The following is an 18056-nucleotide window of genomic DNA, read 5'->3' on the forward strand; positions in this document are numbered from 1 at the left end:
CTCAACACAGCTAAACACCTCTTTTTCAGTACAAATTTCAGTTTTCAGCAGAATTTTCTGTTTCTTCACCACCATACAATTTTTGCAACTTACATCTTTTTCAGCTATTTTCAGCAGACAGCTTCAGCGTTACAGCATCCACACAGCATTTTCGCAGGAAATTCAAATTTTTCTAGTGATAATAAAGATCGGTTTAAGTGCTGACCAGGATGAAGAGAGTTGTATTCATGAGTTTCATTCTGGTTGACTCCATGATTTGTGGAGGAGCCCGGACTGTGACTCTCAGACTGGATCCACCTAAAACATGAAATAAACAGAATAAACTCAAAAGTAACTGATGTTTGTTTAAAATAATAATAAAAAGTATTTTACCAACCTGGTGAAGCAGGAATCTGTGAAAGAGACAAATGTTATTACACATGTTTGTGATGTGAATTGTTCCATTTTTATTTTGTGTCATGAGATCAGAATACACGATTACATGTGAATAATTAAAGTGTATGTAGTAAATAAACTCTCTAATACAGGATGAAAAGAAGAGGCTCTTACACTTGGACTGTCTGCAGCGATACAACAAGAGCAGGAGAATAATAATGAGAGAGACTCCACAAACCAGTCCAACAATCAACCACACAGGAGATGAAGAGCTGTCAGCTCCTGACACAGTTACTGTAACAACAAACAATAATAGATCTGTTATTAATAAAATATAATAGTGAAAATATCATAAAATTGTTTTTTAACGTCCTTTCAAAACAGAGACAATCTAATGTTCCTACTCAGTCATCAAACTCATTTACAAAAATGCATCACATGTTTTCATCCTGCTCACCTTTAACTGACATCCAGCTCTGTGCTGACTCTCTTCCTGAGTACTGACACTTGTAGAAACCTTCATCAGCTCCATCCTGCAGACGGATGTTCAACCTCACAGTTCAGAGTTACTGAGGCTCCAGGACTCAGCCATGATGGAGACACAGTGAGGACAGGACGGGGTTTATCTGTTCAACAAAGATTTTCTCTCAATGTTTCGTCTCTTAACTCTGAATTCAATGTCACTAAAATGTTGACTCACAAATATTTATGATGAACTTTAAGAGTGAGACTATCTAAACATGTCAAATATCTCAACATGTACTAATAAAACACATTTTACAAACTGTTTCTATTTCCAGCTTAAATGAACTATGACTCTACTTACTGTCAGAAACTGTCAGTGTGACTGAATCACTCCACTCTGTTGTTTTATGCTGTGAACTTTTCATTCTGCCCTTACAGCGATAGTTTCCACTGTTGGATGATGAAGCAGATCTAATCCTGTATTCATTTTGATTTGGAGCTTTTATCCTGCTGTTTGTTTCCCACTCATAATCCCACTCAGTGTCTCCTCCATGGATCTCACATCTGACAGTGATCGTCTCTCCTCTGTATATCTCAGACCAGTTTGGATACAGAGTCACAACAGGCCTGTTTGAGGCTGTTACTGTTCAAGAAAGTACAATAAAAACACATGAATGTCAAAAATGTTAATGCCTTTTGTTCTTCATCTTCCTCCTTAATCAGAAATTTTTCTGACTTCATGTTAAACTGACCAGTTTTCCCAATCCTGACTGACTGGCTGTCCTCTGTGTAGTAAACTGGGTTTCCTCTTCCTCCTCTGCACCTGTAGAGTCCTTCCTGTGAGACACTGATTTGTCCATTTGAGTGGAAAACTGCATCTTGTGTGGTCAGGGCTTCAGAGGATTTCTCATCTCTGTACCAGTAGTATTTCCATCCAGATGATGATGATGGGTTCACAGAGCAGGTCAGGGTCAATAGGCCCCCTACTGGAACAGCTGTGTTATCAGCTCTCAGTTTGGCCTTTGGTTTATCTGCAGTTCAGATTAGAAAAAGAACAAAAGTCAACTAGAAAGCGAAAATTTCAGAAGAAATTTTATGTGTGCCTATGCCGCTGCTAATCACTGTAGTTTCCCATTCATACGGCTACAGAGAGCAAAACTCAGAAGAGCAGCCATTCTCCACCATGAACTATGGAGAAAAACAAACACCGCTCACGCTTCACAGATGACAGCTTACAGTTTTGTGTAAAGATGAAGTTACTTCCGTACAGCGCCGATTTGCAGGCGCTGTGCACACAGGTTCATGAGCAGAAGTCCCATTGTACCACGGCAGACCCGACAATGTTTGCATGAACACGCTTTGAAGCATTACGTTATGGACCAATTTTCACACATGGTTGGTTTACCCACACAGCCGGCTGTGCATTCACTTTTTGTTTTTGTTATTTTTACACAGTGTTCTGAATGATGAACAATGGTCTACAGCCAATCTTGTGTATTATTATACAAACTTTGGTTGTAAGATTCAGATAACTATTTAATAAAAGCTAAATATTTTATACAGGAGTGCAGAATTATTAGGCAAATGAGTATTTTGTCCACATCATCCCCTTCATGCATGTTGTCTTACTCCAAGCTGTATAGGCTCGAAAGCCTACTACCAATTAAGCATATTAGGTGATGTGCATCTCTGTAATGAGAAGGGTATGGTCTAATGACATCAACACCCTATATCAGGTGTGCATAATTATTAGGCAACTTCCTTTCCTTTGGCAAAATGGGTCAAAAGAAGGACTTGACAGGCTCAGAAAAGTCAAAAATAGTGAGATATCTTGCAGAGGCATGCAGCAGTCTTAAAATTGCAAAGCTTCTGAAGCGTGATCATCGAACAATCAAGCGTTTCATTCAAAATAGTCAACAGGGTCGCAAGAAGCGTGTGGAAAAACCAAGGCGCAAAATAACTGCCCATGAACTGAGAAAAGTCAAGCGTGCAGCTGCCAAGATGCCACTTGCCACCAGTTTGGCCATATTTCAGAGCTGCAACATCACTGAGTGCCCAAAAGCACAAGGTGTGCAATACTCAGAGACATGGCCAAGGTAAGAAAGGCTGAAAGACGACCACCACTGAACAAGACACACAAGCTGAAACGTCAAGACTGGGCCAAGAAATATCTCAAGACTGATTTTTCTAAGGTTTTATGGACTGATGAAATGAGAGTGAGTCTTGATGGGCCAGATGGATGGGCCCGTGGCTGGATTGGTAAAGGGCAGAGAGCTCCAGTCCCACTCAGGCGCCAGCAAGGTGGAGGTGGAGTACTGGTTTGGGCTGGTATCATCAAAGATGAGCTTGTGGGGCCTTTTCGGGTTGAGGATGGAGTCAAGCTCAACTCCCAGTCCTACTGCCAGTTTCTGGAAGACACCTTCTTCAAGCAGTGGTACAGGAAGAAGTCTGCATCCTTCAAGAAAAACATGATTTTCATGCAGGACAATGCTCCATCACACGCGTCCAAGTACTCCACAGCGTGGCTGGCAAGAAAGGGTATAAAAGAAGAAAAACTAATGACATGGCCTCCTTGTTCACCTGATCTGAACCCCATTGAGAACCTGTGGTCCATCATCAAATGTGAGATTTACAAGGAGGAAAACAGTACACCTCTCTAAACAGTGTCTGGGAGGCTGTGGTTGCTGCTGCACGCAATGTTGATGGTGAACAGATCAAAACACTGACAGAATCCATGGATGGCAGGCTTTTGAGTGTCCTTGCAAAGAAAGGTGGCTATATTGGTCGCTGATTTGTTTTTGTTTTGTTTTTGAATGTCAGAAATGTATATTTGTGAATGTGGAGATGTTATATTGGTTTCACTGGTAAAAATAAATAATTGAAATGGGTATATATTTGTTTTTGTTAAGTTGCCTAATAATTATGCACAGTAATAGTCACCTGCACACACAGATATCCCCTAAAATAGCTAAAACTAAACACAAACTAAAAACTACTTCGAAAACATTCAGCTTTGATATTAATGTGTTTTTGGGTTCATTGAGAACATGGTTGTTGTTCAATAATAAAATTATTCCTCAAAAATACAACTTGCCTAATAATTCTGCACTCCCTGTATGAGAGTAAGAAAGAAAAGTATATCTTTGTGTCCACCTTTCTCTGTTAATGCCCTACCTGGCCCCTGGCAAAAGCCTTGCTAGATCCGCCCCTGCACAGTTACCAGCTGTCAGCTAAATAAAAAAAGGAGCTTGGTGTTTATTTCTCTCAGAAACAGTTCATAACTTCCCTTCAACTCATTCATGTCACCTAAAAAAAGGTAAACCTGTTTCTCCATCACCAGTTCAGCTCTGATGATTCAGTAAGGTCATCTCCTGGTTTCGACCAGCCGCTTCTACAGCTGTGGCTCCAGCAAACATCAGCTGATACTAGAAATTAAAATCAAATGAATTCTAACAACAGCTGATCAAGCTTAAACGTGCTGCTGTTGTTTAGCGTGATAAACAAACAGAGAGAAAAGCCGATCATTGATCAGTTTCATGACTGAAGTTTGAACAGGCGAGAGAATGACAGGGAGGCTGTCATAAACTCCATCGTGCTAGCTACCACGCAGTACGAGTTATTATAACTGATTGTAAAAAGTCAGCACAACAAAAATAAACTACACCTAAACTCGGTTTATATCTGACCCAAATAGAGTGCAGGTCATAACTTCTTACCTGAAATTCAGTTCACCTCACGCTCCGACCGGCAGCCGCCTGCTTCTCCTGCCTTCGGTTTCCCTGATCCACGATCTACCACCGGTCGATCGGGCGGTCGCCTCGCCGCCTCGTTCCCGCATGTTCTTTCTGACACACACGGTGGATAGCTGCCCTCGGTTGTAGCTCCGCGTCAGCGACTACCAAACAACTCAGTTATTTTTTCCACATCGACCAGCATCTGGACAATCCACAGCCTTTCACTGTTTGTACCGTTACTAAAAAAACCCTCATCGGCTCATAAAAACGAAAAATAAGTCCAGCTATGACCCTGAGTCAAAAGACAGCCAGCTCGGGTTAGCTAGCTACCTGTCTAGCTCTTTGCAGGCACCGAAAACATCAGAGCTAATATGGGATGTCTTGGTAACACGAGCAGATATTTGAAGTTTACATCTGGCCAATCCACCACCTTTCACTGTTTATACCGTTACTAAAATGAATAAATAAATAAATCATCGGTCCATATAAAGCGAAAAATAAGTCCAGCTAAAACACATACTGTCGGCGGCGACCGGGTGCTGACACGAGTTTCACCCGCCTCAATATAAGCCAAGCCTGGGTGCTTTTTCACGAAGGGTCGCTAGCGGTGCTAGCTAACTATGCTAGCGGCACTAGCTAGCTAGCCGGCTATCAGCAACACATAAGAGAACTGCTGCTAAATAAACTACACCTAAACTCGGTTTATATCTGACCCAAATAGAGTGCAGGTCATAACTTCTTACCTGAAATTCAGTTCACCTCACGCTCCTGCCTTCGCTTTCCCTGATCCACGATTGACCTCCGCGTTAGCAAACACCGGTCGATCGGCGGTCGCCGCATGTCCTTTCTGTCATACACGGTGGATAGCTGCCCACTGTTGTAGCTCAGCGTTATAGCACCACCAAACAACTCAGTTATTTTTTCCACATCCAGCTGTAACTCCGATTCTGTGCGAGCATTTGCGAGAGACCGGGAGGTGAAAGCGACAGAGAGAGTCCCCTCGCTATCCATTTGCAGCCAAGTGCGGCAGCTAGCTAGGTAACCCGGCTAGCTGTCAGGCAGGACCGACGTCGTCAGAGCACTGTCGCTAAATATGGGATGTCTTGATAAAACAAGCAGATATTTGAAGTTACACACACCTACATTCTCGCCTGAAAATATCTTAAAAGTTTATTTTGTGACCTAGAAACACGAATAAAAGACATATAAAACGAAGTGGTGGCCGCCATTGTTCACTCTGTAGAGGCGTGCTATGAATTGTGGGATATGGAGTTTTCAACACAAGGATAAATCTTTTCGGCTGTACTACTCGGTATACCACTAGAGAGAGCCAAGACACCACAAATGAAGTCTGTTTATTTGGCGCCAAAAGATGAATTGGCCTAAATTTGTACTAAAATATTAATATTTAAAAAACTATAAAAGTCATAAACACCAAAAGTCACAACATAATAGTCCAGCTCCAGCCGCACAAAATGATCTAACATATGTAATCCTAATGTCAAAACTGTTTGGCAGAGGAGCCGGGAAAATTTTCACTAAAATATTAATATTTAAAAACTATAAAATTCATAAACACCAAAAGTCATAGCACACCATTCCAGATCCGCCGCACAAAATGAGGTAACATATATGAAGCTTGTCTCAAAACTGCGGGCGTGATATTCGTGCGAAATTTAGGCGGAAGATGGAGAATAATAATAATAACTAGAAAGCGAAAATTTCAGAAGAAATTTTATGTGTGCCTATGCCGCTGCTAATCTGTGTAGTTTTCCATTCATACGGCTACAGACAGCAAAACTCAGAAGAGCAGCCATTCTCCACCATGAATTATGGTAAAAACAAACACCGCTCGCGCCTCACAGATGACAGCTTACAGTTTTGGGTAAAGATGAGGTCACTTTGTACAGCCCGATTTGCAGGCGCTGTGCACACAGGTTCATAAGCAGAAGTCCCTCTGTACCACGGCAGACCCCGACAATGTTTGCACGAACACACTTTGAACCAGTACGTTATGGACCACTTTTCACACATGGTTGGTGTACCCTCCCAGCCAGCTGTAGCTTTTCAACTCACAGCCCGACACACACCCAAAACACAGCCGAGAGAGCACAGACTACGCCCGAGAGGTGTGATTGCAGATGCCCCTCAGGTGGGTCCACCTCCCTGCAGCGGCACTGCAGACCACGCCCGCCACACATATCAAACACGTAAAATAAATATTTATGCACTTTTGCATTCACTTTTTGTTTTTGTTATTTTTACACAGTGTTCTGAATGATGAACAATGGTCTACAGCCAATCTTGTGTATTATTATACAAACTTTGGTTGTAAGATTCAGATAACTATTTAATAAAAGCTAAATATTTTATACAGGGAGTGCAGAATTATTAGGCAAATGAGTATTTTGTCCACATCATCCCCTTCATGCATGTTGTCTTACTCCAAGCTGTATAGGCTCGAAAGCCTACTACCAATTAAGCATATTAGGTGATGTGCATCTCTGTAATGAGAAGGGGTATGGTCTAATGACATCAACACCCTATATCAGGTGTGCATAATTATTAGGCAACTTCCTTTCCTTTGGCAAAATGGGTCAAAAGAAGGACTTGACAGGCTCAGAAAAGTCAAAAATAGTGAGATATCTTGCAGAGGGATGCAGCAGTCTTAAAATTGCAAAGCTTCTGAAGCGTGATCATCGAACAATCAAGCGTTTCATTCAAAATAGTCAACAGGGTCGCAAGAAGCGTGTGGAAAAACCAAGGGCAAAATAACTGCCCATGAACTGAGAAAAGTCAAGCGTGCAGCTGCCAAGATGCCACTTGCCACCAGTTTGGCCATATTTCAGAGCTGCAACGTCACTGGAGTGCCCAAAAGCACAAGGTGTGCAATACTCAGAGACATGGCCAAGGTAAGAAAGGCTGAAAGACGACCACCACTGAACAAGACACACAAGCTGAAAGCGTCAAGACTGGGCCAAGAAATATCTCAAGACTGATTTTTCTAAGGTTTTATGGACTGATGAAATGAGAGTGAGTCTTGATGGGCCAGATGGATGGGCCCGTGGATGGATTGGTAAAGGGCAGAGAGCTCCAGTCCCACTCAGACGCCAGCAAGGTGGAGGTGGAGTACTGGTTTGGGCTGGTATCATCAAAGGTGAGCTTGTGGGGCCTTTTTCGGGTTGAGGATGGCGTCAAGCTCAACTCCCAGTCCTACTGCCAGTTTCTGGAAGACACCTTCTTCAAGCAGTGGTACAGGAAGAAGTCTGCATCCTTCAAGAAAAACATGATTTTCATGCAGGACAATGCTCCATCACAGCGTCCAAGTACTCCACAGCGTGGCTGGCAAGAAAGGGTTTTAAAAGAAGAAAACTAATGACATGGCCTCCTTGTTCACCTGATCTGAACCCCATTGAGAACCTGTGGTCCATCATCAAATGTGAGATTTACAAGGAGGAAAACAGTACACCTCTCTGAACAGTGTCTGGGAGGCTGTGGTTGCTGCTGCACGCAATGTTGATGGTGAACAGATCAAAACACTGACAGAATCCATGGATGGCAGGCTTTTGAGTGTCCTTGCAAAGAAAGGTGGCTATATTGGTCGCTGATTTGTTTTGTTTTGTTTTTGAATGTCAGAAATGTATATTTGTGAATGTGGAGATGTTATATTGGTTTCACTGGTAAAAATAAATAATTGAAATGGGTATATATTTGTTTTTGTTAAGTTGCCTAATAATTATGCACAGTAATAGTCACCTGCACACACAGATATCCCCTAAAATAGCTAAAACTAAACACAAACTAAAAACTACTTCCGAAAACATTCAGCTTTGATATTAATGTGTTTTTGGGTTCATTGAGAACATGGTTGTTGTTCAATAATAAAATTATTCCTCAAAAATACAACTTGCCTAATAATTCTGCACTCCCTGTATGAGAGTAAGAAAGAAAAGTATATCTTTGTGTCCACCTTTCTCTGTTAATGCCCTACCTGGCCCCTGGCAAAAGCTTTGCTAGATCCGCCCCTGCACAGTTACCAGCTGTCAGCTAAATAAAAAAGGAGCTTGGTGTTTATTTCTCTCAGAAACAGTTCATAACTTCCCTTCAACTCATTCATGTCACCTAAAAAAGGTAAACCTGTTTCTCCATCACCAGTTCAGCTCTGATGATTCAGTAAGGTCATCTCCTGGTTTCGACCAGCCGCTTCTACAGCTGTGGCTCCAGCAAACATCAGCTGATACTAGAAATTAAAATCAAATGAATTCTAACAACAGCTGATCAAGCTTAAACGTGCTGCTGTTGTTTAGCGCGATAAACAAACAAGAGAGAAAAGCCGATCATTGATCAGTTTCATGACTGAAGTTTGAACAGGCGAGAGAATGACAGGGGAGGCTGTCATAAAGTTCAACATCAGTAACTTAGCGCACACAGCTGTATAGAAACTCCATCGTGCTAGCTACCACGCAGTACGAGTTATTATAACTGATTGTAAAAAGTCAGCACAACGAAAATAAACTACACCTAAACTCGGTTTATATCTGACCCAAATAGAGTGCAGGTCATAACTTCTTACCTGAAATTCAGTTCACCTCACGCTCCGACCGGCAGCCGCCTGCTTCTCCTGCCTTGGGTTTCCCTGATCCACGATCTACCACCGGTCGATCGGCGGTCGCCTCGCCGCCTCGTTCCCGCATGTTCTTTCTGACACACACGGTGGATAGCTGCCCTCGGTTGTAGCTCCGCGTCAGCGATTACCAAACAACTCAGTTATTTTTTCCACATCGACCAGCATCTGGACAATCCACCGCCTTTCACTGTTTGTACCGTTACTAAAAAAAACCCTCATCGGCTCATAAAAACGAAAAATAAGTCCAGCTATGACCCTGAGTCAAAAGACAGCCAGCTCGGGTTAGCTAGCTACCTGTCTAGCTCTTTGCAGGCACCGAAAACATCAGAGCTAATATGGGATGTCTTGGTAACACGAGCAGATATTTGAAGTTTACATCTGGCCAATCCACCACCTTTCACTGTTTATACCGTTACTAAAATGAATAAATAAATAAATCATCGGTCCATATAAGCGAAAAATAAGTCCAGCTAAAACACATACTGTCGGCGGCGACCGGGTGCTGACACGAGTTTCACCCGCCTCAATATAAGCCAAGCCTGGGTGCTTTTTCACGAAGGGTCGCTAGCGGTGCTAGCTAACTATGCTAGCGGCGCTAGCTAGCTAGCCGACTATCAGCAACACATAAGAGAACTGCTGCTAAATAAACTACACCTAAACTCGGTTTATATCTGACCCAAATAGAGTGCAGGTCATAACTTCTTACCTGAAATTCAGTTCACCTCACGCTCCTGCCTTCGCTTTCCCTGATCACGATTGACCTCCGCGTTAGCAAACACCGGTCGATCGGCGGTCGCGGCATGTCCTTTCTGTCATACACCGGTGGATAGCTGCCCACTGTTGTAGCTCCGCGTTATAGCACCACCAAACAACTCAGTTATTTTTTCCACATCCAGCTGTAACTCCGATTCTGTGCGAGCATTTGCGAGAGACCGGGAGGTGAAAGCGACAGAGAGAGTCCCTCGCTATCCATTTGCAGCCAAGTGCGACAGCTAGCTAGGTAGCCCGGCTAGCTGTCAGGCAGGGACCAACGTCAGAGCACTGTCGCTAAATATGGGATGTCTTGATAAAACAAGCAGATATTTGAAGTTTACACACCTACATTCTCGCCTGAAAATATCTTAAAAGTTTATTTTGTGACCTAGAAACACGAATAAAGGACATATAAAAGCGAAGTGGTGGCCGCCATTGTTCACTCTGTAGAGGCGTGCTATGAATTGTGGGATATGGAGTTTTCAACACAAGGATAAATCTTTTCGGCTGTACTACTCCCGGTATACCACTAGAGAGAGCCAAGACACCACAAATGAAGTCTGTTTATTTGGCGCCAAAAAAGATGAATTGGCCTAAATTTGTACTAAAATATTAATATTTAAAAACTATAAAAGTCATAAACACCAAAAGTCACAACATAATAGTCCAGCTCCAGCCGCACAAAATGATCTAACATATGTAATCCTAATGTCAAAACTGTTTGGCAGAGGAGCGCGGGAAAATTTTCACTAAAATATTAATATTTTAAAAACTATAAAATTCATAAACACCAAAAGTCATAGCACACCATTCCAGATCCGGCCGCACAAAATGAGGTAACATATATGAAGCTTGTCTCAAAACTGCGGGGCGTGATACGTGCCGAAATTTAGGCGGAAGATGGAGAATAATAATAACTAGAAAAATTTGCATTTCCTGCGAAAATGCAGTGTGGATGCTGTAAAGCTGAAGCTGTCAGCTGAAACTAGCTGAAAAAGCTGAAAAGTTGCAGAAGTTGTAAAACCTTTGCAAAAAATTGTAATAACTTTGCAGAAGCATAAGAACTTAGCAAAAATGTAATTACTTAGCAGAACTGCAATAACGTAAAGAAAACATAATACTTGGCAGAAATACAATAACATAGCAGAACTTAGCAGCAGAAATTAGAATAAATATTGTAACTTAGCAGAAACAAGATAACTTTTCAGAAATACAGGATTTTAGCAAACATGGTACAAGATTACATAGATACTTTATTTAAACAAAATACCTAAAGATTGCACAAATACTGTGATTTAGGACAAATACTACAACATAGCAGAAATGCTGTAATTCAGCAAATATATTATGCTATGGCACAAATAGAAAGAATATGCTCAAATACTATGATTTTGCTCAAATAATATGATTAAGCAATAATACTAAGATTTAGCAGAAATACTGTATTTAGCACAAACACCGAAAAGTAGCAGAAATACTGTAAATTAGCATAATAGTAATAACTTGCACAATTACAAATATGGACATGGTAAATGGCCTGTATTTATATAAGCGCTTTTATGGTCCCTAAGGACCCCAAAGCTCTTTACATATCCAGTCATTCACCCATTCACACACTGGTGATGGCAAGCTACGTTGTAGCCACAGCCACCCTGGGCGCACTGACAGAGGCGAGGCTGCTGGACACTGGCGCCACCGGGCCCTCTGACCACCACCAGTAAACAACGAGTGAAGTGTCTTGCCCAAAGACACAACGACCGAGACTGTCCGAGCGGGACCTCGAACCGGTAACCTTCCGATTACAAGGCGAACTCCCAACTTTTGAGCCACGATCGCCCCCATATATGGAAACACACATGCACAGAGACACACACAGGATCCAATTCAATCAACCAGTGTAAATACATTGATTTTAAATCACACAATAAGATACACCCATAAAAAGGCTCTCTCTCTCTCTGTCACACACACACACACACACACACACACACACACACGCAGCAGAAGCAGAAGCAAGTGAACAAACAGGGGCTGTACATACAGTGTTTCCTGTATGTTTCTAGGTGGGTCAAAAAGCCTGGAGCTGCTTAATTTGAATCCACCAATCAGAAAGGTTATGTACTTTTTCCGCCAAAACAGGTGCACCTGTTTTTACACACGCAACACAGAGACAGGATTTGTGTAGCCTATTTTTCATAGTGAGGACTCCTCTCAAACAAATGGCTATAATTTCCTTACCAACTGCCCCACTGGGAAAGACAGTGAGCTCTTGGGAAACAGGGTGATGAGCAGTCAGAATTAGATCGCGGTGAGAGGCAAAAGAGCGCCGTTTTTGGAGTTACAAAACATCGTGTAACTCCAGAACTTGGTGGACTAGAAGCATAATTCTTGTACTGGGTGAATCAGTGGACTTTGGTGTACTTTGACTGCGATTTTCATTACTTTTTGTACATCCGTCGCTGAGATATGACGAGAGAAGAAAGCGGCAGACCTCAGATATGATTGGCTGGCTGGGAAGCTGGCAGAAATATATAGTAATAGTGTGATTAAGCATAAATACTACATTTAGCAGAAATACTGTATTAAGCACAAATCTTATAAAAAGCAGAAATACTATATTAAGCACAAATCCTATAAAAGCAGAAATACTATATTAAGCAATATAAAAATCCTATAAAAATGGTATAAAAAGCAAAAATACTGTAATATGATTTGGTAGAAAAACTATAATTAATCAGAAATACTATATTTGGCAGAAATACTGTAATCAGCACATATACTGTAACATGAAAGAAATTCCTCCACTTAGTAGTAATACTATAACATAACACAAATGTTATGATGAGTTGAGCGGCTGGTACTCTGGTGCAGTCAGCACAATCTGGAGCTGAACACTCTTAAAACTGTAGAGATGACAGTGGACTTCAGGAGACATCCCTCAACTCTGCCCCCCCCTCATCATATCAGACAGCCCTGTGTCGACTGTGGAGATCTTCAAGTTGCTCGGTACCACCATCTCCCAGGACCTGAAGTGGGAGACCAACATCAACTCCATCCTCAAAAAGACCCAGCAGAGGATGTACTTCCTGAGACAACTGGGAAGTACAGTCTTCCACAGGAGCTGCTGATCCAGTTCTACACTGCAGTCATTGAGTCTGTCCTGTGCTCCTCCATCACAGTCTGGTATGGTGCAGCCACTAAACAAGACAGGTGCAGACTGCAGCGGATTGTACGGGCAGCAGAAAGGATCATCGGCGCCCCCCTGCCCTCCATCCAGGATCTGTACCTCTCAAGAACCAGGAAACGGGCAGGGAAAATCATCACAGACCCCTCACACCCTGGACACAGACTTTTGATCTGCTGCCCTCTGGCAACTTCTAAACAGTTGAACTGTCACACTGCTCCCACTGCCAGACTGCAACTGCACCTTATGTACATTCTGTAGTATTCATTCCACCTAATTTCATTTCTGTATTTTATGTATATACGTTTAGATTAGTTATTTATAGTTGGTTTACACAGCTTTGTGTATGTATGTATGCATGTGTAATGTATATATAGATACGTGTGTGTGTGTGTGTGTGTGTGTGTGTGAGATTTACATTGCTGTGCTCGAGAGCCACCATCTACGGAACCAAATTCCTTGTATTTGTATGCACATATACTTTGCCAATAAACATGATTCTGATGACTTGGCACAAAAACCATGATTTAGCAGAAATACTATGATTGAACAGAAGTACTAAGATGTAGTAAAAGTACTTTGATTTAAGAGAAATCAATTATGGAGGAGTAATACTTTAAAATGGGAGAAATATTGATACACACACACATTCACAGAGCCTAAAGGGAAGAGTATTTGTGCCATGGAGTGTTAAGAAGAATCTGAGGTCCATATTAGAAAAGCTGGTAAAAGTTTTCAGAATTGTAATAAATGATGAATATGAATTAGTGGTCTGTGATAGTGTATTAATTTGTAGGGCAAAAAAACATTTTGTCCAAGGTGGAGTTGAACCCATGACCTTTGGGTTGCAGACCTGTGTCATTACCAGCTGCGCCACTGGGAAAGTCAGTGAGCACTTGGGAAGCAGGGTGATGAGCAGTCAGAATTAGATCGTGGTGTGAGGCAAAGGCGCCGTTTTTGGAGTTACAAAACGTCGTGTAACTCCAAAACTAGGTGGACTAGGAGCATAATTCTTGTACTGGGTGAATCAGCGGACTTTGGTGTACTTTGACTGCGATTTTCATTGCCCTTTGTACATCCGTCGCTGAGATATGACGAGAGAAGAAACTGCAGACCTCAGATATGATTGGCTGGCTGGGAAGCTGGCACAAATATATAGTAATAGTGTGATTAAGCATAAATACTACATTTAGCAGAAATACTGTATTAAGCACAAATCCTATAAAAAGCAGAAATACTATATTAAGCACAAATCCTATAAAAAGCAGAAATACTATATTAAGCAATATAAAAATCCTATAAAATGGTATAAAAGCAAAAATACTGTAATATGATTTGGTAGAAAAACTATAATTAATCAGAAATACTATACTGGGTAGAAATACTATATTTAGCACAAATCTTATAAAATAGCAGAAATAGTATGATTCAGCACAATAGTAATAACTTAAACAGAAAAATTGGAAAAGCAAAATGGACAGCTGAAAAAATGCTGAACATGCTAAGGGTCCTTCAAATGTACTTGTTAAATGAAAAAAAAACTCAGCAAAAAAAGTGTAACAGTCACACAATCAAAATAAATAATAAATATATTGAATTTAAATCATACAATAAGATGCTCCCATAAAAACTCTGTCTCGCCCTCTCTTTCTCTCTCTCTGTCACACACACACACACACACACACACACACACACACACACACACACACACACACACACAAGATCCAATTCAGTCAACCAGTCTAAATATATTGAATTTGAATCTTACAATGAGATCATCCCATAAAGAGCTTTCTCTCTCTCTCTCCTCTCTCTCTCTGTCACACACACACACACACACACACACACACACACACACACACACACACACACACACACACACACAAGATCCAATTCAGTCAACCAGTCTAAATATATTGATTTTGAATCTTACAATGAGATCATCCCATAAAAAGGCTTTCTCTCTCTCTCTCTCTCTCTCTCTCTCTCTCTCTCTCTCTCTCTCTCTGTCAAACACACACACACAAGATCCAATTCAGTCAACCAGTCTAAATATATTGAATTTAAATCTTACAATGAGATCATCCCATAACAAGCCTTTCTCTCTCTCTCTCACACACACACACACACACACACACACACACACACACACACACACACACACACACACACACACACACACACACACGATTCAATTCAGTCAACCAGTCTAAATATATTGAATTTAAATCTTACAATGAGATCATCCCATAACAAGCTTTTCTCTCTCTCTCTCTCTGTCACACACACACACACACACACACACACACACACACACAGGAGAGAGAAGTAAGTTTCTAGCTCAGTCAAGCAGCCTGGGAGCTGCTGAATTTGAATCCACCAATCAGAGAGGCTGTATACTTTTTCCCTTAAAACAGGTGCAGGCGTTTTTACACACAGAGCACAGAGACAGGATTTCTGCAGTGAATTTCTCATAGTGAGGATTCCTCTCAAACAAATGGCCATAATTTCCTAACCGTGAGGGGCTAGAGCAGTCATTCTTACACCGTTTTGTTCAGAAGAGATCAGGGAATCTTAAAGTATTGACAATTTATCATTAAAATATGAATTATTAAAGATATTTGACTTCTAATGCACCATAACTGAGTAGAGCAAAGCAAAAACTGCCTTGACTTCCCCTCAAACAACGCTTTCTAACTCTAAATCTATTTGGAGTATCAATATCATTTTTTCACCGTAAGAGACAGCAGGCTTTGGTGAACAATCTTGGAAATTTTCAGGTCTCTGTTGATATCCATTAAAAGATATGACGAGAGAAAAAAGTGGATCATTTCAGAGTTTGAAATCTGAAGAAATCTGAGCGAAGGACGAATTTCCTACCCTCAAACAAGTCTAACTCATTTCAGAACGGTAATAGATGAGAAAAAAATTCTTGAATTGTGAGTGTCAGGAGTGTCTGAAGATATACTGGGACAAGCCTCATGTTTTAACTTCGCTTCGTTAAGGAGATATGACGATTGAATATGCCTCTCATTACAGAAATCAAGCTGTGATTTTGAACAAGCTCTCCATTGACTTTCTATGGGGATTTTTGAGACTTTGTGTTGGTCTGAGGAGATTTGCCAAAATTCTATAAATCCCACAACAATGATAGTGACATTTTCTGAAAGCCAGCAAAAAAATACCTACGTTTTGATGTATAATTTGTGGGAGTTGAGTGAAAATTAATCAAGTAGCAAGAAGTTGTTCGGACATGAAGAGAAAATTGCCAAAGGTACAGTGGCTCACTTAGAACCAACTGCATAGCAACCATAACAACGCATGTATTTTGTGAAAAATCACAAAGATGAAACTCAAAACTTAAAGAGGGATAAGATGAAAACGGTAACAGATATGAAAAAGCTGAATCATTCATGAATAGCCCAATAATTTGTGAACATTTTAAAGTTTGAATGGTTGTTCTAGGCGAAAGTATGAGAAAGTAGTTAAGTTTCAAAAACGAGCAAGTTTTAGCAGAATTGCAGAAATTTCCCATTCATTTCAATGGGACAAATTAAAGGAAAAAAGCTTAATATTTTAAAAAGTATAACAGCAAAAAATACCAAAAGTCATAGCACACATTAGCAGAAATAGCAGAATAGTTTAAAATTTGAGCGGTGAAAATCGGCTGAAAATTGTGAAAGTAGTTAAGTGCCAAAAAACGTACAAAAGTGGCAACTGGAATAATAAAGAATAAAGAGAAACAGGAACTCAATAGTGTGGATGCATAAAGCATCCACACACAATAATAACTAAGCGAAAATTTCAGAAGAAATTTTATGTGTGCCTATGCCGCTGCTAATCTGTGTAGTTTTCCATTCATACGGCTACAGACAGCAAAACTCAGAAGAGCAGCCATTCTCCACCATGAATTATGGTAAAACAAACACCGCTCGCGCCTCACAGATGACAGCTTACAGTTTTGGGTAAAGATGAGGTCACTTTGTACAGCCCGGATTTGCAGGCGCTGTGCACACAGGTTCATAAGCAGAAGTCCCTCTGTACCACGGCAGACCCGACAATGTTTGCACGAACACACTTTGAACCAGTGCGTTATGGACCACTTTTCACACATGGTTGGTGTACCCTCCCAGCCAGCTGTAGCTTTTCAACTCACAGCCCGACACACACCCAAAAACAGCCGAGAGAGCACAGACTACGCCCGAGAGGTGTGATTGCAGATGCCCCTCAGGTGGGTCCACCTCCCCTGCAGCGGCACTGCAGACCACGCCCGCCACACATATCAAACACGTAAAATAAATATTTATGCACTTTTGCATTCACTTTTTTTTTTTGTTATTTTTACACAGTGTTCTGAATGATGAACAATGGTCTACAGCCAATCTTGTGTATTATTATACAAACTTTGGTTGTAAGATTCAGATAACTATTTAATAAAAGCTAAATATTTTATACAGGGAGTGCAAAATTATTAGGCAAATGAGTATTTTGTCCACATCATCCTCTTCATGCATGTTGTCTTACTCCACGCTGTATAGGCTCGAAAGCCTACTACCAATTAAGCATATTAGGTGATGTGCATCTCTGTAATGAGAAGGGGTGTGGTCTAATGACATCAACACCCTATATCAGGTGTGCATAATTATTAGGCAACTTCCTTTCCTTTGGCAAAATGGGTCAAAAGAAGGACTTGACAGGCTCAGAAAAGTCAAAAATAGTGAGATATCTTGCAGAGGGATGCAGCAGTCTTAAAATTGCAAAGCTTCTGAAGCGTGATCATCGAACAATCAAGCGTTTCATTCAAAATAGTCAACAGGGTGCATAAGAAGCGTGTGGAAAAACCAAGGCGCAAAATAACTGCCCATGAACTGAGAAAAGTCAAGCGTGCAGCTGCCAAGATGCCACTTGCCACCAGTTT

General features: G+C 41.1%; 1 long non-coding RNA gene across 1 annotated transcript; it reads right to left on the bottom strand.

Moving 5' to 3' along the window:
- Positions 1-140: 140 nt before the first annotated feature.
- On the bottom strand, positions 141-1832 carry LOC120436900. Its single transcript, XR_005610648.1, has 6 exons — positions 1593-1832; positions 1202-1483; positions 833-1001; positions 550-669; positions 377-392; positions 141-297 (listed from the first exon to the last, which is right to left on the bottom strand). It is a non-coding gene; the product is annotated as an uncharacterized LOC120436900 (long non-coding RNA).
- Positions 1833-18056: the final 16224 nt, after the last annotated feature.

Source organism: Oreochromis aureus, unplaced genomic scaffold (genome assembly GCF_013358895.1).
Source record: "Oreochromis aureus strain Israel breed Guangdong unplaced genomic scaffold, ZZ_aureus HiC_scaffold_327, whole genome shotgun sequence".
In the NCBI taxonomy this organism is placed as follows: domain Eukaryota; kingdom Metazoa; phylum Chordata; class Actinopteri; order Cichliformes; family Cichlidae; genus Oreochromis; species Oreochromis aureus.